The sequence below is a fragment of the Oryctolagus cuniculus genome, chromosome 7, assembly GCF_964237555.1.
Source record: "Oryctolagus cuniculus chromosome 7, mOryCun1.1, whole genome shotgun sequence".
In the NCBI taxonomy this organism is placed as follows: Eukaryota; Metazoa; Chordata; class Mammalia; order Lagomorpha; family Leporidae; genus Oryctolagus; species Oryctolagus cuniculus.
In genome coordinates, this window is record NC_091438.1 from 134,575,095 (window position 1) to 134,589,499 (window position 14,405).

At 55.1% G+C, this 14,405-nt stretch overlaps 1 long non-coding RNA gene across 2 annotated transcripts; it reads left to right on the forward strand.

Annotated features, from left to right (window-relative positions):
• Nucleotides 1-280: 280 nt before the first annotated feature.
• LOC103352103 (uncharacterized) lies at nt 281-5,308 on the forward strand. Of its 2 annotated transcripts, XR_007913847.2 has the most exons (4): nt 281-2,782; nt 3,886-3,940; nt 4,043-4,186; nt 4,587-5,308. It is a non-coding gene; the product is annotated as an uncharacterized lncRNA (long non-coding RNA). The 2 variants fall into 2 exon arrangements; XR_007913846.2 differs by having other exon boundaries at nt 288-2,782; nt 4,043-5,308.
• Nucleotides 5,309-14,405: the final 9,097 nt, after the last annotated feature.

Here is a 14,405-nt window from a genome sequence, read left to right on the forward strand (position 1 = left end):
CCCAGAGAGACGGCAGGAACAACTCGCAGTTAGAGAGGAAAGAGAACACAGAACCCATCTCCTTGGCAGGCCCCGGGGATGGCATTTGTCTGTCTGGAATGGATGCTGGAGCCTAAGGAGGAGCCCTTGGATGGGGGGCAGGGGTGTGTGGGCCGGGATGCAGCAGCAGGAGCAGGGTGGGCGGAGCTGGATCCCTGGGGTGAACACCTGCCTGACGCTCCACCACCTGCTTCCCTCGCTGTTTCTCCCTATTTGCTACCTCCCAGGTGGAGACTCAAACCACCCGGAGCAGCCCTGCAATGCGGCCCAGTGCATCCCCGGCTCCCTCCCCCGTCACGTGCAGGCTCCACACCTGCTCCCAGGGATGCCCTCAGGAGGGGCTGGCGTCCTTTCAGGGTGGCGCCTCTCTCCTCTCCCTCCTCTCCCTCATAACCCATTTCTACTCGAACCCTTGTCTGGGGGGCTCTGACTTCAGCAGTCAGACCATTCCACGCTGTACCCAAGCCCAGGGTGGGACGGTGGGGGTGCGGACGGGGACAGGAGTGCCTCCAGGCCTGGCCAGGTGTAGGGACTGCCAGGGCAGCACCTGCATCTCCTGGGAACTCTCTTCCCACCACTTTCTACAGAAGCCATTCGACCAAGTTTAAAATAGGTCTCTCCTTATGAATTGGCCGTCTGAGGAATGCTCCTCCAGTGGTTAATTCAATCTTAATAGAAGCTGATTTTTTTTTTCTCCCAGAAGAAAAGGGAACAATACATCTTTAGAACGGGTTTATAAGTGTCACGATTTTTCTACTAATTTACGCGGCATTCTCTGCTTTAAAATGTGAAATTACCTCATTGTGTCTCTGAATATCCTCTGTGCTTGGGCCTGAAATTAAGCTCGCCGGAGAGGAGCCTAAATGACCACAATTTGCTCTGTGAAATGCCCTGATTGCAGCGCAATCCCCGCAATCCCCAGCCCCGGCGCAGCCCCGCTCACTCGAGCTGATTGGCCCTCCTCTTGCCTTTGCCAAACACACCTGGCGCTACCTGCCATGGTGGGGGAAGGGCGGCGCCAAGCAAGTGGCCTGCCGGGCAGTCTGTCCCCACAGGCAGAGCCAACCCCTCCAGCCACTGCCCAGAAAAGAATCCGTCTGCCGAAGGGGTTCAGTTGGGTAAACAGGGAGGCTGCACAGAGAGAGACAGCCCACAGATGGCCAGGCCACCACGGGCTAGCAGCACATGGTTTTCAAACCCTCAGTGACGTCACGATGGCCTTGCATTCTTTCTGGTTTGCTCTGTGCTCCCAGCTCTTAGACTCCTGGTGGCCCTGGGTGCCAGGCCTCAGGTGCCAGCCCTTGCCTACTGTAGAACCTGGGCTCAGATGCCTTGAATTCAAAGCACTACTACCGGCTGTCTATGTGGCCTTGTGGGGGGAACCCCTTCTCTGTTTCTCAGTTTTCCTCGTCTGTTAGTTGGAGAGGGAATGGTATGGGCGGTAACACCGTGGTCAGTAGCATGAGTAGGACGTGGTTAACAGGGCATCTGGCTGTGCTGGGCTCAGTCAATGTCCGTGGCTCCCAGGCCACAGAGGCAGGTGTGCAGTGACTTTACTTTTCTATAGTGGATGCTCCGGTTTACTTCAAGGGATGAGTTCTGGGGAACAAGAAGACTTCTCTTTTGGGAGAACAAACATGGTGACCCAAGAGAGTCAAGAGCTGAGATTAGCTCACAAATGCACCTTCCCCCACATCCCTGGAGGCAGACACCCCGCAGCCTGCTTCAGGCTCCCAGGGGGTGCGTCCAGGCCCCCCACCCTGGGTCATGGATGGCACTAAGCCCAGCCCCAGAGCTCTCATGAACATGGGATGCCGCCCCTCCTGCACCCAGTGCTCTCCAGGGCTCCCCAGCCTTCAGACGCATTTTAGTTCAGGAACAAAGACAGACCGTGGCTTGGCTTCAGCTCCGAGGTTCTGTCTGAGTGGCTCCCACCGGCCACGCTTGCCTGGAGCCGTGGAGAGCTGCATCGTGGCTGCATCGTGGCTGCCCCAGAGCCAGTTGAGCCCCAAGGCCGACCCTGAGAACCACAGGCCCAGAAAGCACCCTGTGAGTGGGATTCACCTGTGAGCTCTCTCCCTTAGAGCCGCCCTACCAGAGCACCCCCCCCCGATGGAGGGCAGCCTCCTCACAGTTCTGGAGACTGAACACTCAAGGTCAAGGTGTCAGCAGAGGAAGAAGTTGCCCCTTGCCCTCCAGTTGCGGCTTGCGGTTTGCTGGCCATCTTGGCCATTCCATTGGTTGGCTTGTAGACACATTGCACCAGCTCTGTTTCCCTCTTCACAGGAAGTTCTCTCTCTCTCTCTCTCTCTCTCTCTCTCTCTCTCCCTGTGTGTGTGTGTGTGTGTGTACATGTGCCTCTGTGTGTATCTCCCAGCTTCCCCTTTTCCTGAGGATGCCAGTCCTTGGAAGAGGACCCACCCTGATGACCTCACTTGAACTTGGCCCTCTGTCCACATGAGGTCACACTCTGAGATACTGGGGGCTCGGGCTTCAACACATGAATCTTAGGGGAGCACGATTCAACCCATGACTGTCAACCACCCCCTCCTGCCACAGCTGGGGATGCTGATGGCCGAGGGGAGGGGTTTGCCCAGCAACCTGGTTAGGGAAGGGAGACCCTCGGTCCATCGCCGACCTCTCCACAGCACAAATCTGGGGGAGGCTTGAAGGCCTCCAGGAAAAGACTTGGCCGTGACCCAAGAGGGCTGATGGTGACAGTCCCATCCAGATCCCGAAGCCGGTATGGTCAATCAGGCTGCTTCTAAGAGCTTTTTAACAAACACTGTTCATCTTCTTCCGATGCCAGCCAGGGGACTGGCGCGCACACAGGGAACGCAAACGCTGATGGCAGCATCACGATGACTCCAGTGCCCACCGTCGGGTGCCAAAGCTCGGGCCTGCCGTCTCCACCGCAGCCGGTCTGGACGCGGAAGCTGGACCCCTGAGAGGCAATTTTGTTAATGCTGCTGGGAGGGGCGCGCAGGTCTGGAGACCCATCCATCATCTTAACACGCTTCGGGATGGACTGGCAAGATAAAGCTTTCATCTCCTCTGCCAGGCAGAGCCTCTTCAATTAGGCTCGGTGGGAGGAAGGAGAGGGCGGAAGCAGGGACGGGCACGGGTGGGGTGGGGATCGCTCCTGTACGGGGGAGTCAGGGGGAGAGGGGGAGGGGGATCACTCCTGTACGGGGGGGGGGGGGGGGGAGTGGGGATTGCTCCTGTATGGGGGAGTAAGGGGGAGGGGGATCACTCCTGTATGGGGGGGGTGGAGGAGGTGGGGATCGCTCCTGTATCGGGGGGAAAGTGGGGATCGCTCCTGTATGGGGGGGTGGGGATCGCTCCTGTATGGGGGGGGAGATGGGGATCGCTCCTGTATGGGGGGGAGGTGGGGACCACTCCTATATCGGGGGTGGGGGAGAAGGTGGAGATCACTCCTGTACGGGGGGTGGGGGGGTCGCTCCTGTATGGGGGGGATTGCTCCTGTACGGGGTGGAGGGAGGTGGGGATCGCTCCTGTACTGGGGGGGGAGGGCGGGAGAGCCCAGGCCCTCTGCCTCACAAGCTACAGAGAACAGGGCCAGAATCCGCCCCTGCTTGGTGGTCTGGTGGGGAAGGCCCAGATCTGAATTGCAGAGCAGCCCTTGGGAGAGCAAGCAGAGGCAGGAGACATGCCCAGGCCAAGCCCTCCCCCGCGGCCCTGAGCTGGGTCCACTCCATGTCCCCCTGCCCGGCTGAGCAGAGGGGGTTGCTTAAGCTGCTGGAGCAGGTTGCAGAGGCCATGGGGTGAGGCAGCGAGGCTCAGCCCCTGTCCACACAGCCCCTTGCTCCTGCCTTCCTCCCTCAGCTCCCACAGGTGGGACCAGGCAGTTCCAGCTCTTCAGGTCTCACAAGCACCGCAGGTAGACAACCCCCTCCCCAAATCCACCCCATCGTCCCCCGCAGCAGGGCTCCCAGGGAAAGGCGTGAGCGGCTGCCTTCTCTCTTCCTGCCTCTCCACACAGCAGCTCTCGCTCCCCTCCAGAATGTGGACAAGAGGCAGGCAGGGCTGTGCCACCCGAGTCAGAGGCTGCTGGAGCGAGGCAACGAGGGCTTCCCCAGGGGAGGGGCCAAGTGAAAAGCAAAGTTCCCTTGAACTTGGACTTGAGGTAGGCTGTTTGCTCAGACTGCCACTTTGGGTCTTTATCCTGACACATCATCACCTGCTGTGGCTGTACTTTCTAAGAGTCAATTGATTATTGATCAGTCTGCCAATAAGTCAACCAGGGGCTTAGTGGGTAGTATCCACCGGGTGCTTAACGGGCCTTGCTCTCTACTGTCAGCCAGGAAACACCCACTGGAAGTCCCCAGTAATGGCCACAACGGCAGGTGCAGTCCCATGCCTGGAGCACTTCCCATGCGTTCCAAATCCTTTGCAAGGACCACTTCGTTGACTCTCTTTTCTTCTTCCTGTTCTGTCTCTGTGTCTCCTGATTTGAGCTCTAGCAATTCCTGTCCAGTGACCCTATCCCTCCCTCTTCAAGTTGTTGTGCTCTGGTCATTCCCCAGATGTCCACCTCGGTGGACACAGGACAGGAAGCCCACGGGAGCCCCAGCTGGAGCCCGGAGTCCCTCCTGCCTGTTTCCAGCTGCACCCAGCTGAGAAGGCAAACGGAGTCTTCACCTTTCCCTGGCTTCACCTGTGGCAGCCATCTCTCGCGGCTCACAACACCATCTCTGAGAACTTTCCAGAATGTGCCTGGCGTGGGTGATTGAACCCAATCACTGATGCACGGACTCTCAGTGGCCTGTTCAGCACTGTTGCATCCATGGTACCCATCCTCTCACCTTCCTGGTGGCAGTGGGAGAGAGGGGCTCAGCAGATAAAGAAGAGAGGAGTGGAGGAGGCCACTAGCGGAGCAGAATGGGGCTCACAAAAGCAAGGGACAAAAGGCTTCTGTGCTCTGGCTGCAGAGGCCCGGGTGTGTGTTGGAGGGTGGGAGAGCAGGCCAGGCTGGGGCTTTGTTTCCTGAGCCTCACTTCCACCCCACTGCACAGTGCTTTACGGGCACACACCTAATCCCTACGTCCTCTAAACTGCCAGAGAGAGCGGCTATGATCCTCACTTTACCACGAGGAAGCAGAGGTCCCTGGGCTCCCTTGTCAAAAGTTGGTACATCCAGCGCTGGGATCCAAGCAGGGGGTGAGTGGAGATTCTCAGGGTGCAGCTCCTCCTTCCTGCCCTTCCACCCCAGGACAGCTGGGCACTGAATAAAAACCCCATGTGTGTGCATGCCCATGTGTATACACGTGTATGCCTGTGTGTCTGTGTGTGCATGTGTGTGCATGTGTGACTCTGTGTGTGTGCATGTGTGTCTGCATTCATGCGTCTTTGTGTGCATGTTTGTCACTATGTCACTGTGTGTGTTCATGTGTGTGCATGTGGTGCATGTATCTATTTGTGCACGTGCTGTCTCTGTGTGCATGCATGTCCATGTATGCACATGTGTCTGCATTCGTGTGTGTGCATGTATGTGTGTCTGCATGTGTGTATGTGTGTATCTCTGTGTGCATGTGTGTGTCTGTGTGTGTGTTGTGGGGAGGGTGCAAGTGACAATGAGGGCTGGGGGCTGAGCAGAACAAAACAACAGGCCCTCAGGTTTCCCAAGCGTGTGTACAGAGAAGAAACAAAATCACTCAGAAAATAAACAGCCTCTGCCTGCCCCACACTTCGTGCCTTTGTTCCCTCCACCTCATTCGCTGCTCCCACAGCCCAGCCCTGGCCTGATGGCCCAGAGACAGGGAGGAGGGGCTGCAGGCTCCCCCACCGCAGCACCCACCTGCAGTAAGTGACCAGCAGTCTCCTTTCTTCTGAAGAAAGAAGTGGTTTCCTTGTGTTCTATGCAAATGAGCTGCTTGTACATGTGCATCCATAATGCAGGAGCTGTCAGGTTGGGCTGAGGGTTGGCTGGGCTGCAGGAGGATAAGGGAGTCCGTGCGCTGGGGTCAGGCCTAGGGGCAGAGGACTTCGGGGTACAGGAGGCTGGGAGAGAAGGAGCCAGGTGCAGGGGTCAAGAGAGGGAGTGAGGAAGCCCAGGCCAGAGCCTCGGGTGAGGAGGCCAGACCTGGAGCCAAGGTGCCAAGGAGCAGGGCAGCCAGTGGCAGCAGCTGGAGTGGGGGAGCACCATGTGCCAGGGTGAGGAGAGAGGCCTGGGGCTCTGGGGCAGCTGGGCACCCCACTGAGTGTCAGGAAAAGGCTCAGGGCAGCCTCGGAGGGGCGACCTTGGAAAGGGGCCAGGAAGCCTGTTGCAGCGAGGCTGTGTGTGAACCACGTCACTGTGGCGGCTGAGCGTAGCCTGCACGGCCCCCACAGAGCGTGGCAAGGCCCAGCACAGCTCCTCATGCGCGTGGCGACGTTCAGACCTGGTGGTGTTGCTGACCCAGACTTGAACTGCAAGTCAGCGTGAAACTGCTCCAGTGAGCTGTAGCAGAAGGGCGAGGTCTCTCACGGGGCCCCGGGGCATCTCCTGGACCCCACACGGGCAAGGGAGCCCACACCGGCCCCTCTGCATGCCCTGTGGGCTCCTGCAGTCTCCTGGCTCTGCCCCTGACTACGTTCATGTCCACATGGCAGAAGTACCAGGCCCCAGCCCCTGACAGCACATGTGTGACTTTCTGCCCCTCCACACGGCGTGGGCTATCCAACCCCCTCCCAAATTCCCTGGGAGGAAGCCTGTTTGGACCAGCTGGGATCAGGTCTAACGGGGGCCCACCAACTGTGGCCTGGGGAACAGGGACTGTATCATGGCCATTCACAGACTCAATTATTCGTTCCCAAAGAGCTGCGGAGCCCCTCCCGGGTGCCAAGTCTATCAGAGGTGCCAGGGGAAATGGAAGAGCGACGGCAGACAAGGAACCGCTGACACTGGGAACAAGGTGGCAGAATAATGGTTTGGTGGGGTAAATAGAAAGTCCTGGGGGGGGGGGCGGCGCTGTGGAGCAGCGGGTTAATGCCCTGGCCTAAAGCACCAGCATCCCATATGGGCGCCGGTTTGAGACCCGGCTGCTCCACTTGCAATCCAGCTCTCTGCTATGGCCTGGGAAAGCAGTGGACAATGGCTCAAGTCCTTGGGCCCCTGCACCCACATGGGAGACCCAGAGGAAACTCCTGGCTCCTGGCTTCGGATCGGTGCAGCTCCAGCCATTGTGGCCATTTGGGGAGTGAACCATCGGATGGAGGACCTCCCTCTCTCTCTCTGCCTCTCCTCTCTCTGTGTAACTCTCACTTTCAAATAAATAAATAAATCTTAAAAAAAAAAAAAAGTCCTGAGAGGGGACAGGGTATAAACAGTTTCACAGAAGATGGCCAGAGAAGGCCTCCTGGGCAGACCCGAAGGGAATTCAGGAATCAGGTAGTTGAGTAAGGGAGGGACGGGGCTCCAGGCCGAGAAGCAGGTGCCAAGGCCCGGGGGGTGGGAGGGGCAGGATGGGTTAGGAAAGGCGGAGCCTTCAGTGCTGATGGTGGGTGTAGGAGTGGAGTTAGAGGAATGGCAGGGCCCAGCTTGGGCAGGGTCTGGAAGTGAGCAGCTCGGGGGTGGGGGGCAGCAGTGACGCTGCAGATCCCCGGAGCCACACCCACGGCCACCAGTACCCTCTACTGCTTTTTTTTTTTTTTAAGACTTGTTTTATTATTTTATTTGAAAGGCAGAGCTGCAAAGAGAAAGAAATCTTCCATCTACTGGTTCACTCCCCGAATGGCAGCAATGGCCAGGGCTGGGCTAGGCTGAAGCCAGGAGCCTGGGACTCCATCCGGGTCTCCCACATGGGTGGCAAGGGCCCAAGCACTTGGGCCATCTTCTACTTTTTCAGGCACATCAGCAAGGAGCTGGATTAGAAATGGAAAAGCCAGGACTCGAAGGGCACGTGTATGGGATGCCTGCGTCGCTGGAGGCAGCTTAACCTGCTGTGCCACAGCGCCAGCCCCTGCCCTTGACCTCTTGTTCTGCGTCACTCTGACTCCCCAGGGGGCTGCACCCCAGTCACAGCAGTAGGGACCCCGCAGTTCTGCAGCCTGAACTCCCTAGTCCAGGGCTTCTGCAGCCGCCCTCTGCTTCTGTACCCAGGAAAAACGTCAACCAAAAGCATGGCTTTGAATTCCTTTACTTATTTTTTATTTATTTATTTTTAAACACACTTACTGTCTAAGGTGACCTTATCTGTATTTTATGACCGAGCACCCCATGCACATTTTAAAATCTTCTGGACTGTGGCTGAATATTTCTTTTTTCTTCTTTTGTTAAGATTTATTTATTTATTTGAAAGGCAGAGTTACAGAAAGGCAGAGGCAGAGAGAGAGAGGAAGAGAAGTCTTCTATCCGCTGGCCCACTCTCCAGATGACCACAACAGCCAGAACTATGCCGATCCAAAGCCAGGAGCCAGGAGCTTCTTTTGGGTCTCCCATGTGGATGCAGGGGCCCAAGGGCTTGGGCCATCCACTATTGCTTTCCCAGGCCATAGCAGAGAGCTGGATCAGAAGTGGAGCATCCGGAACTCAAACCAGTGCCCACACGGGATGCTGGCACCGCAGGCGGCAGCTTCACCCCCTACACCAAAACACTGGCCTCCCTGAATTCCTCTAAGGACCACAGAAGTGAAGGAAAGTTTGTCCTCTATGGGGAAAACTTTTTAAGAGATGGGGGAAACCTGAGGATCGGCTCCCTGGATAACCTGTCCCCAGCACGAGGTAGCCACCAACGCATTCAGATACAGCAGGGGTGGTCCCATGCGCAGGAAGACAGCCCCAAGCCAACCCGCCAGCCCTGGGCATCCGGCAAGTGTGTGCTGAGCAGATCTGGTCCCCGGGACTTCTGGTCCTCTCTCCCTCCCACCCCACCCTCTGCTCTCACCCTTGCTGCTGGGACTGTGCTCACGGCGCCATAGCACCCTCTGCGTCCGAATCTGCTTTCTGTTGGTCAGGACTAAGGTAGCTGGTAAAAGGCATGGCCCTAGGTCATAGATCCTCAAAACTGGGATTTAGGAGTTGGATTGCCTGCTACTATCTGAAGATAGGAGGATGAGACACCTGTGTAGACAGCCCTGAAAATCTTGAACCTCAGAGTCCCCCACGCTGAGCCAGGTAGGCCAGAAGCAGCAGCACCCCGCCCCCCTTGCCACAGTCTCACCTGGACACTGTGGAAGGACAGCACCCGAAGCTGAGCGAGCTGGGAGAGTGTGAGAGGGGACGCGCTCCTGCTCATGAAGGGCAGTGACGTGTGGCCTGGGGAGTGAAAGGCGGAGCTCAGGTTGCTACAGGAGGTCAGAGAAGTGAGATGCACAGCCCTGAGAGGTGTCATCGCTAGGTATGGGAATCGCCAAGAACTGGGACAGGGCAGTGCTGTGGGAATAAGACCCATTAGGTAACATCTTCAGGAGTGGCTGGGCTCTACAGATGACTGCATCGAGGAATGACAAGGGGTGTGGTCCGAGGGCTTGGCCTCAAAGCAGCAGGTGAGGGCATGGGGGGCAAGGAGGGTCAGCGCCATGCCTACCAGGCCTGGAGGTGCAAAGGGCTGTGGGAATGAGAACAGCCACCGCCTTAGGGGCTGCAGAGGGGCACAGCGAGCTCAGATGGGAGCCAGGAACCCACCGGAGAGAGAAGAGGGACGTGCAGGGGACAGGTGCAGGGGGCTCCTGGGGTGACTGGGCGCAGAGAGCACAGTGGAAGGTCTCCAGAGCTGGGGTCACACTGGGGGACACCCAGAGCTCTGCAGAGCACCCTGAGGACAGAGCCTTCATCCAACAGCATGCTCTGCCTCAGCTGGGCAGTCCTGGACAAGTCCCTGGGTCTCTCTGAGCCTGCCTGCTCATCTGCTCCGGGATTACTGTGACACAGGGCACGGGGGGCATTGAGCAGAGCCCAGCTCACGCCAAGCCCTTAGCAAGAAAAAGCTTTTCACTCAACGGCACTGCAGACTCGAACCACCCAGCCTGGTTTGGAACCTTTTTTAAATAATTTATTTGTGGGGCCGGTGCTGTGGCACAGCAGGTTAAAGCCCTGGCCTGAAGCGCCGGCATTCCATATGGGTGCTGGTTCCAGTCCCGGATGCTCCTCTTCTGATCCAGCTCTCTGCTATGGCCTGGGAAAGCAGTAAAAGATGGCCCAAGTTCTTGGGCCCCTGCACCCACGTGGGAGATCTGGAAGAAGCTCCTGGCTCCTGGCTTTGGATCGGCGCAGCTCTGGCAGTTGTGACCATCTGGGGAGGGAACCAGCAGGTGGAAGACTTCTCTCTGTCTCTACTTCTCTCTGTAACTTTGCCTTTAAAATAAATAAAATAAATTTTAAAAATTTATTTGTTATGTAATTGAAAAGCAGATTTACAGAGACAAAAACAGAGAAAGAGAGAGAGAGGTCTTTCATTCACTGGTTCACTCCCCAAGTAGCCACAAAAGCTGGGACTGAGCCAGGCCGAAACCAGGAGCCAGGAGCTTCTTCCAGGTCTCCCTCGCCGGTGCAGAGGCCCAAGGACTTGGGCCATCTTCTACTGCTTTCCCAGGCCATAGCAGAGAGCTGGATCAGAAATGGAGGAGCTGGGTCTCAAACCGGTGCCCACATGGGACATTGGCACTTCAGGCGTGGTTTTACCCACTATGCCACAGCACTGGCCCCTACATATGGTTTTGTAAAATGTTCATTTCAGTGTAAAAATAGACACAGCACACTCCAAATTTTCCAGCCTATAAAATGGCTCTGAAGCCTACCTGGCCCTCTGCCGTGGAGCTAAGTAAACCCCAAGAGAGCCATTACTGCTTGCAGCATCTGAGGATGCTCCTTGGATCCAATCTGTGGGCATTCCAGACCGGTCACTTCATTCATTCAGAGCACACACTCCAAAACCCCCAGTGGGTGCCGGAACTGCAGAGGGCACCAAAGCCTACAGATGCTGTGTCCTTTCCTCTACATTTAGATGCACAGTGTGATGCATTTTCTACCTTAACCAAGCGCTTACCAGGCACTGTGGCCCTGACTTTTGTAGTTTGCAGTGTGACAGCAGAATCAGCACAGATTACTTGCCTTCTTCACAGTTTCACAGGCAGAAGAATTGTTCTGATCATGGATTTTTTTTTTTTTTTTTGACAGATAGAGTTCAACAGTGAGAGAGAGAGACAGAGAGAAAGGTCTTGCTTCTGTTGGTTCACCCCCAAAATGGCCGCCACAGTCGGAGCTGTGCCATCCGAAGGCAGGAGCCAGGTGTTTCCTCCTGGTCTCCCATGCGGGTGCAGGGCCCAAGCACTTGGGCCATCACCCACTGCCTTCCCGAGCCACAGCAGAGAGCTGGACTGGAAGAGGAGCAACCAGGACTAGAACCCAACGCCCATATGGGATGCCGGCACAGCAGGCGGAGGATTAACCAAGTGAGCCACGGCGCCGGCCCCCTGATCATAGATCTTAGCAACCTTGCCATACAACTTTTCTTTTTTTATTAAGTCAAGAATTTTCGCCTTTTCACCTCCAGGAAGCATTTTATGCTTCTCTTTGGCATAGAGTAGCCTTGCTTTGCTATTTCTGTGTTTCCTTGAATATTTGACTGTAGGGTGGTTGGTATACACAGTGTGGATCCCCTACACAATGGGATGATTCAGATCCCAGGTGGGACAGAGCAGGACAGTGCACAATTTCAGGTGGCTATGCAGAAAGCACACAATTTATACATTGTCTGTTTCTAGAATTTTCCATGTCACATTTTCAGATCACAGCTGGCCATAGATAACTGGACCCACTGAAACTGAAAGTGTGGATAAGGGGGAACTACTACAAATATCTGTCGAGTGCCTACTGTGTGGCTGGACTCACACCAGATGGGAGATGAGGTCGAAAGAAATACAGGTGCCCAGGATGATTACAAAATTTGTGGCCTGAGCCACTGGATGACCCGTGGCACTATTTAGTAAGACAGGAAGAGGCAATGGGGCTTGGGGGTGGAGGGAAACAAAACGTTTGGCTCCTGCCATGTTCAGTTTAATATCCTTTTTCATATCCCAGTGGAGACGTGAAGCAGAAAAATAGACATACAAGCACAGGACTTGGGAGATGGCTCAGATCCAAGGACAGCCATTTGGGAGTCATCAGCCAGCAGATAATATTTAAAGCCACAAGACAAGACGTGGTCGCCCGGAGACTGAATGCTGGCAGGAGAGAGATGAGGTTGAAGACTGAGTCCCGTGACTGCTATCAGAGGAAAAGTATTCTGTTTCTCCAACTGCAATTGCTCCAAAATCATATTTAAATCCAAAGCCTCATCAGCTATTCCTTATATCAATTCACAGGCTTCCAGAACATTCCACAAGCCCTACTTTTTCAGGAGTAGATCTTTGCCACTTAAGGACTGGTTTGCTGTCAGATCCCCACCCTTCTCTGACTATCTCCACTTTGCCCGGCTTTTAACCATCCTATGCCTCCCAAGAAGAGGGAACCTGCAGTATAGAAGAAAGAATCCAAGAGCCCTCATCTCCAGCGTTTGCTGGGCATGTCACTCAACGTCTCGGAGCCCCAGTTTCCTTGTGACCATGGAGCAGATGTCAGGATCTCTGTCTCGGAGCTGAGGGATTTGATGTGATCATGGCTAGGAAAGCTCCTGGTGGCCGGCGGGTGGTGAACTCAAAGCATGTCAATATCGCTTCTGGAGGGTGATCCCCACGCTGCTCCGTGTCCACTCCCTCGTTCATCGATTCGTTCGTCTCTAACATATTCACTACATGTCCAAGCATTTATTATCCATCTATTACGTACTGAACAACCCTGTGGGGAATGCGCAAATGAGTCGGACACGGTGCTGCCTTCAGGGACTGAGAGGAGATTAGACACGTCCATCACGACTGTAACATGGGCAGAACGCGGCACAGGAAAACCCCCCACCGGGCCCACAGGGGCTGAGAGGGAGAGATAACTTCACAAGGGATCAGTGAAGATCCCATGCGCAGCTCTTAGCCATTCTTCATGCCACAGTCCCCGTCGGCAGGGCGGTGGAGCCTGCAGAGCCTTCCCCGGGATCAGGCTTTACGGCATGGAAAACAGCAAATGCGCCGGATTACAAGGAGAGCTAACTGTGCTAGAGTCGAGATACCAAAGTATTACACCTGCCACCTGCGAAACAGAAACGTAAGGGCTGCTTAGTTCCTGAACAGCAGGATCTAGTCGTGTTCTTAAGGCAACTGTACATTCATAGTATCTATTTTTAGACAAATTGTTATTGATGTATTCAGTTAGTTGTTAGTTAGTTGAAAGACCAACAGATGGACAAATATCCCTCATACACTGGCTCATTCTCCTAAATCCCTCCAATAGCCAGGGCAGGACCACGCTGAAGCCAGGAGGTCGGAAATCCACCCAGGTCTCCCACATGGGTGGCAGGGACCCAGCTGCTTGAGTGTGTTGCCCCCTAGGGTACACATCGCAGGAAGCTGGAATTTGGAAGGCAGTTGCAATTACAACACAGGTACGCCAACGTGGAATGCAGGCATCTTAACCACTGTGCCAAACACCCGTCTACAGGTGGTATAAATTACATGCCAAGATATACACCACAGAGGTGGGCATTGTGGTGCAGTGGATTAAGCGGATGCTTGGGACAACCTCATCCCATATCAGAGTGCTTGGAATCAAACCCCCAGCTACTCCATGTTTCTTTCACTTTTTTTCCTAAGATTTACTCATTTATTTGAAAGGCAGAGTTACAGAGAGAGAGGGGGAGACACAGAGAGAGATCTTCCATCTACTGGTTCATTCCCCAAATGGCTACAATGGCCAAGGGTGGGCCAGGCTAAAGCCAAGAACCTGAAACTCCATCTGAGTCATGAGCAGGAAGATAAATCAGAAACATGGAGTAGGGGCTAGTAGGCTTGTGGTAAGCTGGTCAAGCTGCTGCCTGTGACACTGGCATTTCCTACAGGCATCAGTTCAAGTCTCGGCTGCTGCACTTTGGATCGAGCTCCCTGCTAATGCACCTGGGAAAGCAGCGGAAGATGGTCCAAGAGCTTGGGCCCCTGCCACCACCCGTGTGGGAGACTCAGATGGAATTTCTGGCTCCTGGCTTCAGCCTGGCCCCAGTCCTTCAGGAATTTAGGAAATGAACCAGTGGATGGAAGTGCTTGTCTGTCTGTCTGTCTCTCTCTCTCTTTCTTTTAAATAAGTAAATTAAAAAAGACAGATATGTGTAACAACCATGCTATCTGTGATGTCTGCTGGTGATGGAGTTCTGACACACAGCACTGCAGCAGTCCGTTGCCTACATTTACAGAAGGAAATGCCACGTGCGGGTGAGGCATTTGGGAAGATGAGTTGCAATTGCTTTTCCCATTTCATTCACAAGCTCCCAGAACTTTTCCACAGA